Source organism: Tasmannia lanceolata, unplaced genomic scaffold, assembly GCF_043159265.1.
Source record: "Tasmannia lanceolata isolate RefF3 unplaced genomic scaffold, GAP_Taslan_0.1 ptg000013l, whole genome shotgun sequence".
Classification (NCBI taxonomy): Eukaryota; Viridiplantae; Streptophyta; class Magnoliopsida; order Canellales; family Winteraceae; genus Tasmannia; species Tasmannia lanceolata.
Genome location: NW_027518690.1, coordinates 18365229 through 18380183, shown reverse-complemented (window position 1 = coordinate 18380183; position 14955 = coordinate 18365229).

The following is a 14955-nucleotide window of genomic DNA, read 5'->3' as shown; positions in this document are numbered from 1 at the left end:
GTAACTCTGCTCCAGATGGTGTACTTACCATGAGCCAAGTTACTAGTAGCTTGCTAAATGAAGAGACTAGAAGGAAATCAATGGGTACAGACCATGCACAAGCTCTTGTCACAGAGAACAGGGATAGAAGTAAAAGCAGAGGGTCACAAAATCATGACAAATCCAGAGAAATGTTGAATTTAAGAGAGAAGAAAAAATGCTTCCATTGTGGCAAAGAGGGTCACATAAGGAAGAATTGTTGGGTTTACAAAAGAGAGCAAAAAGAAGGTAAAAATCAGAAAAAGATGATGATAAAGACACTACAGCTATCGTGTCTAATGAAGATGTGATAACACTCTCTTTTGAAGAAGAAGAGTGTTTACATGTTGCAGGTCAAGGTATAGAGTGGGTTGTTGATACTGGTTCTTCTTACCACGCTACTCCCAACATGGAGTTCTTCACTTCATGTAAAGCAGGGGACTTTGGTATGGTGAAGATGGGCAACACTAGTCTCTCAAAGATTGCTGGAATTTGTGATGTGTGAATAGAAACCAATGTTGGATGCACGTTAACTTTGAGGGATGTGCGACATGTTCCTGATATGCGTGTAAATCTGATTTCTGGGATAGCCATGGATAAGGAAGGTTATGAAAACTGCTTTGGTAAGGGAGCTTGGAAGCTCACCAAAGGTTCACTCGTTGTTGCAAAGGGGAATATTTGTTGCACATTATACAAGACTTATGCAAAGGTGTGCAAGGATGTGGTAAATTTTACCAAAGACAGTTCTCCTAGCTTGTGGCATAAGAGGCTTGTTCACATGAGTGAGAAGGATTTTTCAGATTTTGAGAGTGTTGAAAAACCTATGAGTGTTGTTGATGGTATTATTGATCTTACATATATTCGTTCTCCATTAGAGCATGTTACACATGGAGGAGAAGTGCAAGAAGATGGTAGTGATCATGATGCAGGTAGTCATGATACTATGATAGACCATGAGCAGGGGGAGCAGCCCCCACAGACAGAGATAGTGGAATCTCAAGTTAGAAGATCTATTAGAGAGCATTGGCCGTCAACGAGATATCCTACTAGTTACTAGTGAGGGGGAGCCAAAGAGGTTTCAGGAGATACAATCTCATAAAGGCAAAGAATATTGGGCAGTAGTGGAATTGATTTTCAGGAACCGATGGATTCGTGATATTATCGAAACGCAGTTGGTGTAGTTGAATAATATTTGTACTGATAAGAATCTGTTTGGTATGTTGACTGAGGTGTGGGACCCGATCCCGCGAGAGGGGTAGGGCGCGAGCCGCCACGCTCTCTCTTGGTCTCTCGTACCCACGCGAATGGCGTGTGCTTTTTATTATCGATTTTAATTCGTCTTTTATGTGAACTTGGGATCACTAAGGTAATCCGAATTCCACACAAAAGAGAGTGACAGAGTCGCCACCTAAATGTGGGATCTAGGACCCATAATTAACCAGAAATCTAGACTCGTTACCTGGTTACAAGAATGGAAGGTATGGGGAGTTATCCACCACATGCACCATTCCTGCCCGATAGTCGGTCTTCAATTCCAAAAGTCAACTCTTTTAAATTTATTTTAAATGGCTCATTCAACTCTTTGTTAATGTGCGAACTATGTGACATGCATCTTATGATCTAATTTCAATGTGAATCCTAAATGTGTATCTTGATTTATTAATTTGTCTGGATTCAATCTAAGTGAAGGTTCTCATAAAATTCTAATTTCATTGAAAGTCCTAACTGATTTAATTAAGAATTTACAAGAAAATTAATATACAAAACCCCACAATTTGTTGTGGAGCCGACTCGCGGTTGGTATGCCATCAGACATCCAAGCTGCCTACGTACCCAAGCCTCACTGGGATCAGAGTCGACGTAGTTCGGTGCACCTAAGCTAAGCTACATATGCCTAACTCAACTAAGACACCGACCTAGACGGATTTGACTGTTTCAACAGTTTTAAGAGGAGTTATTTAATTCAAGTTGATGATTTTATTATCTTAGGATTTCATCTAAGATTCTATATGATTCTTATCTAAATGCAAGTTGTTCCTTAGACTAATGCAGGTTAGCCTACATCCTACTTTACTAGGCTTATCTTAGGGAAAGATTGGGTGACTAGTGTAACTAGATCTATGGCACGGTTGCTATCCATAGCAAACGTACGTGATGAGGCTAGACTCCTAACTCTAGGACTCCCTAAAACCTAAGACTCCCTAAAACCTAGGACACGACCTGACAACAGTGTTCCTAAATTGGGCTCTAAGGGTTCTTATGACGGAAACCGTAACCCAACGGTTCCGAGAGACACGGGATGAATCGATTTCAGTTCTTGAAGTTAATGAATTTCAGATTTCAGGGATTTTCAGTTTATAGACATTTAAGGAATACCAATGGTTCTAGGTTTCACCAATTTCGGCCTAGAATAACATCCAAGGAAGGGAATCGTGCGATATTTCCTTGTGCAATTTAATACTTAGGTTATAGCATCTTATTGCCTGGCATATCTCAGGATTTCCGTGAACAGTAACCTCGGAGCCAACAACATGCTATAGCTTAAATATTCAAATTGTCAAAGATCGAGTGCAATTGGAATACGATTATGGATGCACTGGCCATTTTTCCAGGAAAATCTAAGGATCTTAAAATTTCTGTTTCAATGAATTGAGGAGTGAACATGTGACAGAATTTTGAGGTTCTTTTAGAAGCTTTAAATTGATTTTTAATTAATTTCGAATTTTCAATAGAATTTATCAATTTTAATCATATGAGTGATTTTACGAGTGAAATTGTTGCAAACGAACTCGAAATGAGTTGAAACTTCTACAGCAACAAGATATGATGAGATGTAGCTTACTGGAATATTTTTGCATATTTTTACATTAATTTCATATTTAATTTTTATTTAACAATTAATTGACCAGATTACAAAAATAACACAGAAACTACTAGAAATAGGAATATAAATTCAATGAAATTTCTACAGTAACAATATATAAGTAAAAATAAAATGCTGTGAGATTTTCATGAATTTTAGAAACTATTTACGATTAATTTCGGATTTCTCAATTTTCAGACCAGATTATGAATTAACACTACATCCGATATGGAACAAGTTCCAAACCAATTGAAAATTTTACATAAACAAGAAATATGGAATTTAAGACTACTCTAAAAATTTTGAGAATTTTATCTGTGATTTGATGCCAGTAAAAATTCTTCCAAAATTTGATAATTTTCAAAGAAAGCATAAAATAATATACCAAACAGAATCCAAAAATCTTTAAAAATGCATGGTAGAATGTATCAGTAACATATTATTTTCGCACAAAATTGTATTAATTTTGGAATCCGTTTAGTATATAATTTATTTTTCTTCGTCAAAAAGATATTTTTGAAGAGTTTTCTATTTTTAAAACACGATTTTCGAGAAAATTACGACTCCGGAAAATGTCCTCCAACCTTGTTCTGATGTGATGAACACAAAAAAAATTTAAAATTCCAAAAAATAGATCATCCTGAGATGGCCATTTTTCGAATTTTGTAATTTCTCAGCCATTATTTTAAATAAAATTCCACTCATCACTCAAATTTTTGAAATCCTTTGATTCAATGTCCGATCCAATCCGATGGTTATTTTAGTCTATTTAAATAGATCAGTGTATTAAATTTCGGGACGAATCGGAATTCAAACACTCATGTAGATCGTGATTTTGAGCACACACATATAATATTGAATTAAATTTAATTAAATGCTAAAAATCGTGCAAAAATACATAAAAAAATATCAAATAATCCTGGAAAAATCTGAGAATAGTGCACCTACCTGTGATGGAGATTTTGGGTATCCTTTGAATATGACAAGATTTGAAGGCGGGGATATGGAGGATTTCTCTAGTAGTTTTCTTTGAGTCTTCTTCCTCTTTTTTTCCTCATTTTCTTTGAAAGAAGAGAGCATGGGTATTTATAGGTGAGGGATGAGCCAGGTTGCCATCTTTAGGGCTTAGAGGTGTAGGGTGGAGATTGAGTGATGGAAAAAGGAAGGGGAAAGAATGGCCAATATCGGATTTTTCTAGAATATTCTCCCTCTTCTTTGGCATCTTCCATTTAAGCCATGGCTATGTTAAAAATGGCAGGCACTTATGCGGCCAGGATCAAGTGCTAAAGATTTAGGAACAATTCAAGGTCCAAGATGATGCCATTTGTCCTTGGAATCTTTGTAGATTTTGGAAGCAAATTTCAAGGCAAGGGAAATGTCCAATTTGGTTGCCTTTGTAGAGAATGGCAACGATTTGGATGGTTGCGATTAACTGCAATCTCCATGTGATCGAAAGAACGGGCGAGATCGGGTCTCCAAATATCCTGAAATCTATGCAATGATATGGAATAAGATTGGGTGGTTGAGATCAATTTCGATCGAAAGAATGGACGAGATGATGCCTCCAAATCTCCTAGAATCTTGTAAAAGATTTTTCAAATATTTTGAATGTAAAAATCAAAAAACGTGGTTTTCAGGAGATTTTGAAGTCTGATTTCGATAATTCTTTCGCCATTAAAATCGTTGATTTTTCCACTTTCATTTAAGCCCAATATTGCCATAGAAATATTATTTTCAGAATTTTTGACCAATGCGAGCCGTCGGTTTTTAACAGCGAATCGTTTTTCCAACCGTTGATCAAATTGACGATTCGATTGATCCAACCAACTTAATCCATTTTTGATGAATGATCCTAACCTTTGAAATATGAATTTTGACAACAATTAAAGTACTGAAAGCACTGTTGTTGATAATTTGGTTAAATTATTTCGACGGCTCTCGTTCACCTACATTGATCCGTGATTTTTCACTGGGTTTTTGCTCAATTAAGTGACACAATGTTTAATTTGAATTTGAGATTAACCTTGATCGATCTTATTTTGACTAAATGATCACAAATTCTTGGTAAGGAAAGACATTGGAAAACCGATAGAAAAACACTAATTTCTTTATCGATTAAGGCAGAGCAAAATGGGGGTGTCTACAGATGCCCCTCTTTGGTAGAGATGACGTGGTCATCGAATACCAAAGCCAAAGTGACAGTGCCATTTTGCGTAGCTTTAATCGACAAAGGACTCCCTAAACACAATGCAACCTAATATAATGCAAGACCCTAGATGAAATCCTAGAATTGGAATAATAAAAAAACTCGATGCGGCGCCCCTCACAAACGAGCAATTAGAGAATGAGATATCATTTTCGAATGGATTCTGAAGGGAAAGGACAAAGATCGTTCTCAAACGGTTTTTAGAAGAAGATGAGACGCCCCTCACAAGCGGGTTCAACGAGGATAAGAAGCATTCCCAAATGGACTCGGACAATGAGGCACCGTTCACAAACGGCCTCAAGGAGGATAGAAAACCATTCACAAATGGACTCGAGAAAAGAGGCACCGTTCACAAACGGGCTCAAGGAGAAGACGAGACCATTCACGAATGGACTCGAGAAATGAGGCACCGTTCACAAACGGGCTCAAGGAGGACGAGACCATTCACAAATGGATTCCAGAAATGAGGCACCGTTCACAAACGGGCTGAAGGAGAAGATAAGACCATTCACAAATGGACTCGAGAAATGAGGCACCGTTCACAAACGGGCTCAAGGAGAAGACGAGACCATTCACAAATAGACTCGAGAAATGAGGCACCGTTCACAAACGGGCTCCAGGAGAAGATGAGACCATTCACAAATAGACTCGAGAAATGAGGCACCGTTCACAAACGGGCTCAAGGAGAAGACGAGACCATTCACAAATGGACTCAAGAAATGAGGCACCGTTCACAAACGGGCTCAAGGAGGACGAGACCATTCACAAATGGACTCGAGAAATGAGGCATCGTTCACAAACGGGCTCAAGGAGGACAAGACCATTCACAAATGGACTCGAGAAATGAGGCACCGTTCACAAGCAGGCTCAAGGAAAAGACGAGACCATTCACAAATGGACTCGAGAAATGAGGCACCGTTCACAAACGAGCTCAAGGAGAAGACGAGACCATTTACAAATGGACTCGAGAAATGAGGCACCGTTCACAAACGGGCTCAAGGAGGACAAGACCATTCACAAATGGACTCGAGAAAAGAGGCACCGTTCACAAACGGGCTCAAAGAAACAAGATAGCTTTGATTGATGAATTCAACAACGAAGAATTTAGAGATTTTTCATGAACTTGAATTTGACGTAGGATTGGATTTTTTTGAATCGGGGATTGGATTTGATGAATTTTTGATTTTTGAGAAATGAGGCACCGTTCACAAACGGGCTCAAGGAGGACATGAGACCATTCACGAATGGACTCAGAAAATGAGACACCGTTCACAAACGGGTTCAAAGAGACCATGAGACCATTCACAAATGGACTCAGAAAATGAGACACCGTTCACAAATGGGCTCGAAGAATATAAGAAACTATTCCCAAATGGATTTAAAAAATGATGCACCGCTCCCAAACGGGTTAGAAGAAGATAACAGGCCATTCCCAAATGAACCCGGAAGATGAGACACCGTTCACAAACGGGTTCAAAGAAACGAGATAGCTTCGATTGATGAATTCAACAACGAAGAATTTAGAGATTTTTCATGAACTTGAATTTGACGTAAGATTGGATTTGATGAATTTTTGATTTTTTGAACTCAATGAAATCGGGGATATTATGGATCGTGCCCGACAAAGATGTTGGAAACTACGATTTTGACGAATGATGAAACGGCAAACCTTAGGAACGAAGAACCATTACTAACAAGAATGGATTAGGGACACTTTTATGAAACTTCAACAAGATCTTTCTCAAAGAGACTGCTGGTCTTGTCTTCTGGGGATTTTGATAACTGAATCCTTGAACAAGATACTTGAAATTGGTAATCTGGAATAGCGGCTCTCTTGGATATAATCATGGTAAAGTGGGATTTGCCTCTTGACAGGTGTTTAGATAAACATTTCTTGACCAAGATAGTATTTAACTAACTGGAAGGAGATTCTGAATTTTAATGGTTCATCTCTTTGAGAAATTGGCTCAACCACCATTGCATCTGAGGCTCTTCCAAGCTTAAGGTGCCTCCCTGGGGTATGATCTTTTTATGGAAGCTAGGCTTTCTGATGTTTCTACTTCTGAATTTTTCTGAGTTGATCTTCTTTGAAACGAAACTGCTTGACTAGATTACCGAGCTCTTTCATACGATCCCCGGGAGCTACCGAGGCCGGGCCTCCTTTACCAAGACAGTTGCATCATTTGGACATAAGAATGACGATTGACTCTTTCTAAAGAGAAAACTTAGATAAAAGGCACTACTCAAAGGATTGAGCAGCTCTGAAGGAGTGAACATAGAATGACAAAGATTGACTAACTACACTGACAGACACAGTAATGCTTCTGACTTAGTTAACGTTTTATTTGGTAAGTCTATCCTTTCAAGGAATGTTTTTTTCAATTGGTACACATTGGACTTTTTCCTTAAAACAGTAATGCCTCGAGGATTTAATTACGATCCCTAAGATTGCTTAGCTTCAATGCCTACAGTTTTGAGGATGCCACTTGAATTTGCCTAAACTCCAGTTGATCTTCAGTCTTGATATCGGCTGTAGCCTTCTTATAATGATTCTCTTACTGCGACCAAGTCACCTCTTCGGGGTTTTTAACTTGGCGGACTGTGTTAGCCTTAACTTTTGCCTGAACCACCTTTCTAGGTTTTTGATCCAGCAGGCCATCCCCTTAGCTTTTGCCTAAGCCTGCCCTTTCGGGTTTTCAACTTAGCAGGGGAATGATCTTAAATTTTGCCTAGACCGCCCTTTCAGGTTTTCAGTCTAGCAGATCTTCAAACTCCGTTCTTTTCTTATTCATCATCATTTTTTTTGTTACTTATTGTGTCTCGGGACCTAGATCATTAGTTCTGAACACCGGAAGGACTTTATAGGTAAGATAGGGCTTTTCAAAGAATGGCTTAAGGCTCGACAAAGATTTCGACCGAACCTGTGAACAGGTTGCCTACGTATCCCAGGGTTGGAATCAGGTCGTGCGTAGTTCAGGGCGAATGCCCCTAGGTTGAAGATAAATTGTTTGAAGGTTAATTGGTTTTTATTTTTTCTTTTCTTTCTGGAATAATTGATTTTTCTTCTTTTGGAACTTGTCCCTCTCTTTTTTTTCTGAAATAATTGAATTTCTTTTTTCTTTTTTTTTTGAATTGACCGAACTCGGTTTAACCGAGCTGCCTACGTACCCTAATGTAGGGATCAGGTCTCGCGTAGTTCAGGGCGAATGCTCCTAGTTTGATGGGTTTTCAAGAAAATTTCATTTAGGCTCAAAGGGTTTGCAAACCGGTATTTGTTTTGACATCGGGTTATGATTCTGGGATTTGTTCGGCCAATGGAGGCCTTCCGATGTTCAGATTGAGAATCGATCTAGGTTACTAGAGTCCCTCTGGTACTGATTATTTTTTTTTTCTCTTTTGTTTTTTTTTTCGGAGTTTGACGACATTTCCCGGTAAGAGATAATGACTCTTCTTCTTTCAAGATTCTAATATATGTTTTCGACTTTCATAGAGCGAAACTTGTTCTTTGATATCCTCCATCTATGGATTTGTAACTCTTGATATCTGATGATCACTTTTCAATGCTTTGCTCTTGAACTTCTTATCTTGAATTTGTTGGCTTCATGTTATGAGTTTGAGAACCAAGGTCATTGATTGGAAATATGAAAGTTGTTTCCACTCTATGCCCTTGTATAGCATGTGATATTCACTTCATTCTTTCTTGAACCTTCTATCTGGGTCTTTCCCCTGGCATTAATGGTAGCGCTTACTGGACCATCTCTTTTATTCTCGAAACAGGTTTATTAATTCCTCATATTCTTCAGAGGGTAATGTATTTTCAATCGGCATTCACTGAATCAAAGTTTCAGTGCCAGTGTTTACCACTTCAATTTCATCTTTGAAAGGCTGGGATTGGCGCTCCTCCTCTTGTTCAAGTGATTGCTGTGACTCAAGTGGAGTTTCGTCAATTTTGTCCTCATTTGAGGAGGGAGTCTTACTTTAAGATCAGAAGTATACTTAAGAAACAGACACAAGTGAACTATTGGAACTGAAATTTTTATTTAAAGAAAAAGCTATTACATCTGACGACCTATCCTGAACATGCTCAGGATTCACAACTTTGAATAAAGAGAAAAGCAAAAGATAACTTGCCTGGACTAGGCATTAACCTTGAACTGTAAAACCGGGCTCAACAATTGTACTGACCATGATGACTGACTTCAACATAAAATAGTAAACGACTAAAACTTTAACTGCCGCAACTGTCTAGCTTCGGAGGCTCAGCGAAGGCTGGTTCATATCAGGATAGCAGCTACTAGAACATCTTCACTGTCTGTATCTTCTTCTTCTTCAAAAAGTTCCGACCCAGACGTTTCAAAGGTAGGTTCTAAGGCACAGATAAGAGTGAGAGGATCAAATTTTGGGTCCCCTATGGTTATAGCACTGACAGCAGCAGCAGGGTTTGCATGACCAGGTAATGGGTTATCGGGTTTTGGCTCGAACACAAGATCTTTGTTGTCGAGCAACCTCTGGATCCTGAATTTTAGGGCAATGCAATTATTAGTGAGATGGCCGGAATTTCTATGGTATTCGCAGTGTTGATCTGTTCGCCAATTTGCTGGTAAAGGATTAGGAAGAGCCCTAATGTCGGGCAGGATTATGCGACCTGAGGCTAGACACTCCTTGAGTATCTCAGATGGTGGAAGAGGGAGAGGGGTAAATTCTGTCTGGGCCTGTGGTCGAGGTGCGACAGCAGGTTGGGTATAATCCATCACCATGGGGTTCTGAGGTTTTGAAGGCTGAGGCTTGGAGCGGGAAAGGTTATTGCTTTCAGCTGATGGAGGCTTCCTGAATTCTCTGGTATTCGGGTTACTTCGGTTGAATACACCTTGAGCCATAGCTTCCTCTATTTGGGTGCCTGCCACGATAAAGTGCTTGAAGTCCGGATAATACTGCAACGACATGTGATACTGAAGCTGGGGGGAAATATTTTTCATGATTATTTGAACCTGTTCTTCCTTAGAAAGGCGCTCCATCATCTGGGCGGCTAGTCTTCTTCATCTCTTCACAAAAATTAGAAAAGACTCTCTCGAATCTTGCTTGGTCCTTTCCAAATCCTTTCTAGTAACTTCTGTCCCATCGTCATATTTGAACTGCCTGATGAATTGCTCACCGATGTCTTTCCATGTCCTATAACGAGTCTTGTCTAGGACCATGAACTACCTTCTAGCGACCTTGGTTAGGGAAACCGGGAACAATTGAGCCATTTGCTCAGGAGATAAGCCTTGAGGCTGACACATGATGGTAAACATCTGTAAATGGGTGATTGGACAACCCACACCATCATATTTGTCGAAATCTGGCATTTGAAAATTGGCAGGGAGACGGATTTCGGGAAACATCGTAAGATCACTTGGATTGAAACGACCCTGGTCTTGAAACTGGATATTTTGAACTTTCTTGGCAAGACTTTCTAATTTCTCCATAACTGTCTTATCAACCACGGACTGAGAAGGCCTATTGCGATCCTCGCTGTAGTGCTCTTTTTCCAAATCTTCTTCGGCTTTATCGGGGATAGTGATGAATGCTGGATGGGCAGGTGCGGCTGAAGTAGCTGCATGGTGCATAGGCCCTTTATCCTTGGACAACGACGGTCCCAACTTCTCAGAAAGCTGAGCCTTGACAACTCGGTTCTCTTCTTTGAGCTCTTGAAGTTGCTGGAGGATCAAGGTAAGAGTATCAGTAATAGCAGCAGGTGGAAGACCATCTTGGTTATCTGCCATTGGTGAGGATGAGAAAGAAGGAGATGCTGGGGTTCTCAGAGAGGGTGGTGGAGAGACATAATTCCTCTCCAATCGCGAAGAGATCCGAACCCAAGGAGTAGTAGGGTTAGCTATGGTGTTCACTGCCCTGAAATATTTGGAAGACACATTTTAAAATCCCAGAAAGAAGTAAACAACGATGCATGCATAGACTAGGATAATGAGAGAGGAAGATAAACTTTATTGATAAATCATCAAAGCTTGAGTACATGGTTTATTTTTTTCAAAGATGAACGGATAAGATTAAACATAAAACTAATCACTCTTTCTAGACTTCTTCTTCAGACGACGATCTTCCACAACTGACTCCTTTAAAGGTTTGATGACTCTGGCATCCCAAGCAGATGAAACGGCTTTGACAATTTTGGGCTTGAGATCCTCAGGCGGATAGAAATGACAAAGGGGAGGCACAATGTATTGCTTCCAAAGAAAATGGGGAATTAGCTTCCCCGTTGACCACGAATAGATTTAAACCCAAGAAGCTCTCCTGGATTTTTAGTTGTGAACAGTCCTGACATGAGAACAATAAGAACAATATATGAGCTTGACATTCAGGAAAATTTTCTTTTCTATGATTGACATGATAATTATGATATGACTAGTTATGGAATGGGAGATAAAGTGATGGTTCCTTAAAACAAATAAACACAACAATGATGACATGATAGCACGTGGGGAATGCCCCTAGTTCAAGGATTATGAGAGTGAACTCTGAAGGACTTAGCAAAATATTCTTGGAACATGTTGTCCTTAGAGTAAGAAGAAACTAAGGGTACAAGTATGATTAGATCACCCAGGGTACAAGAATTGAAACACAATTCTTGCCAAATGAGGGAGGGAATGAAGATATAATCGAATCACACAAGAGGCGAATGATAGACACATGATCAAGAGATTAGATTGCATAGGATTACTTTCAACGGATAGATCATGATTGACTAATCCTATGAGATCTTTGAAAATGAATGGGATTTATATCCTAACCCCAAAGGAAAAGTTTTTTAATCTTCGCACATTTTAACAGTGTTACCTGAAGGCATCAACCCTAATCCTAATCTAGCGGAGTGGAGAGAGGATCTCGACTCGTGACTTTGTTTGTGTACTTAGGACCGATCGTAGCCATTGGAAGATGGACTACGGCCTATTCTAGACACAAATGGGTAGGATATCCTAAACTAGGCTCACACACGTGATGCACATGTGTTCGTATACTACATGCATGTGTGGGTTAATCTAGGGGTAAGGCCAAGAGTTCCCTTAGCGCGAATCCATGTTCGATATACTGTACCAGTGTCCGGCGTATCAGTACGTGAACAAGAGATCCGTTTACGCACCATAAGGTGCTAGGCTAAGGGTGGAATGCTTCTCTAGCACAGAGGCACCAGGTGATGAAATCCCAGTCAACCATGCTAGATAACATTCCGGGTTCCTAAAATAGGACGTGTGTGCACGTGAGATGCAAGGGTTTAGATGCAAGTGATGTAAGTGTGTGCAATAAGTTTGCGCAATCTATGATGCCTTCAGGTTTTGTTAGATTAAGTTCGAGTAAAATGTAAAGAGAAAATAAAACAAGACAAACTAATCTAACAAGTATAGAGTTTTTATGAGCCAGTTAAATTAAATTCAAATAAATTATCCTTTGGAATTGTAATGAAGTTAGGTGGTCCCCAGCAGAATCGCCAAACTGTGGAACCCCGATCCCGCGAGAGGGGTGGGGCGCGAGCCGCCACACTCTCTCTTGGTCTCTCGTACCCACGCGAATGGCGTGTGCTTTTTATTATCGATTTTAATTCGTCTTTTATGTGAACTTGGGATCACTAAGGTAATCCGAATTCCACACAAAAGAGAGTGACAGAGTCGTCACTTAGATGTGGGATCTAGGACCCATAATTAACCAGAAATCTAGACTCGTTACCTGGTTACAAGAATGGAAGGTATGGGGAGTTATCCACCACATGCACCATTCCTGCCCGATAGTCGGTCTTCAATTCCAAAAGTCAACTCTTTTAAATTTATTTTAAATGGCTCATTCAACTCTTTGTTAATGTGCGAACTATGTGACATGCATCTTATGATCTAATTTCAATGTGAATCCTAAATGTGTATCTTGATTTATTAATTTGTCTGGATTCAATCTAAGTGAAGGTTCTCCTAAAATTCTAATTTCATGGAAAGTCCTAACTGATTTAATTAAGAATTTACAAGAAAATTAATATACAAAACCCCACAATTTGTTGTGGAGCCGACTCGCGGTTGGTATGCCATCAGACATCCAAGCTGCCTACGTACCCAAGCCTCACTGGGATCAGAGTCGACGTAGTTCGGTGCACCTAAGCTAAGCTACATATGCCTAACTCAACTAAGACACCGACCTAGACGGATTTGACTGTTTCAACAGTTTTAAGAGGAGTTATTTAATTCAAGTTGAGGATTTTATTATCCTAGGATTTCATCTAAGATTCTATATGATTCTTATCTAAATGCAAGTTGTTCCTTAGACTAATGCAGGTTAGCCTACATCCTAGTTTACTAGGCTTATCTTAGGGAAAGATTGGGTGACTAGTGTAACTAGACCTATGGCGCGGTTGCTATTCATAGCAAACGTACGTGATGAGGCTGGACTCCTAACTCTAGGACTCCCTAAAACCTAGGACACGACCTGACACCAGTGTTCCTAAATTGGGCTCTAAGGGTTCTTATGACGGAAACCGTAACCCAGCGGTTCCGAGAGACACGAGATGAATCGATTTCAGTTCTTGAAGTTAATGAATTTCAGATTTCAGGGATTTTCAGTTTATAGACATTTAACGAATACCAATGGTTCTAGGTTTCACCAATTTCGGCCTAGAATAACATCCAAGGAAGGGAATCGTGCGCTATTTCCTTGTGCAATTTAATACTTAGGTTATAGCATCTTATTGCCTGGCATATCTCAGGATTTCCGTGAACAGTAACCTCGGAGCCAACAACATGCTATAGCTTAAATATTCAAATTGTCAAAGATCGAGTGCAATTGGAATACGATTATGGATGCACTGGCCATTTTTCCAGGAAAATCTAAGGATCTTAAAATTTCTGTTTCAATGAATTGAGGAGTGAACATGTGACAGAATTTTGAGGTTCTTTTAGAAGTTTTAAATTGATTTTTAATTAATTTCGAATTTTCAATAGAATTTATCAATTTTAATCATATGAGTGATTTTACGAGTGAAATTGTTGCAAACGAACTCGAAATGAGTTGAAACTTCTACAGCAACAAGATATGATGAGATGTAGCTTACTGGAATATTTTTGCATATTTTTACATTAATTTCATATTTAATTTTGATTTAACAATTAATTGACCAGATTACAAAAATAACACAGAAACTACTAGAAATAGGAATATAAATTCAATGAAATTTCTACAGTAACAAGATATAAGTAAAAATAGAATGCTGTGAGATTTTCATGAATTTTAGAAACTATTTACGATTAATTTCGGATTTCTCAATTTTCAGACCAGATTATGAATTAACACTACATCCGATATGGAACAAGTTCCATACCAATTGAAAATTTTACAGAAACAAGAAATATGGAATTTAAGACTACTGTAAAAAGTTTGAGAATTTTATCTGTGATCTGATGCCAGTAAAAATTCTTCCAAAATCTGATAATTTTCAAAGAAAGCATAAAATAATATACCAAACAGAATCCAAAAATCTTTAAAAATTCATGGTAGAATATATCAGTAACATATTATTTTCTAACAAAATTGTATTAATTTTGGAATCCGTTTAGTATATAATTTATTTTTCTTCGTCAAAAAGATATTTTTGAAGAGTTTTCTATTTTTAAAACACGATTTTCGAGAAAATCACGACTCCGGAAAATGTCCTCCAACCTTGTTCTGATGTGATGAACACAAGAAAAATTTAAAATTCTAAAAAATAGATCATCCTGAGATGGCCATTTTTCGAATTTTGTAATTTCTCAGCCATTATATTAAATAAAATTCCACTCATCACTCAAATTTTTGAAATCCTTTGATTCAATGTCCGATCCAATCTGATGGTTATTTTAGT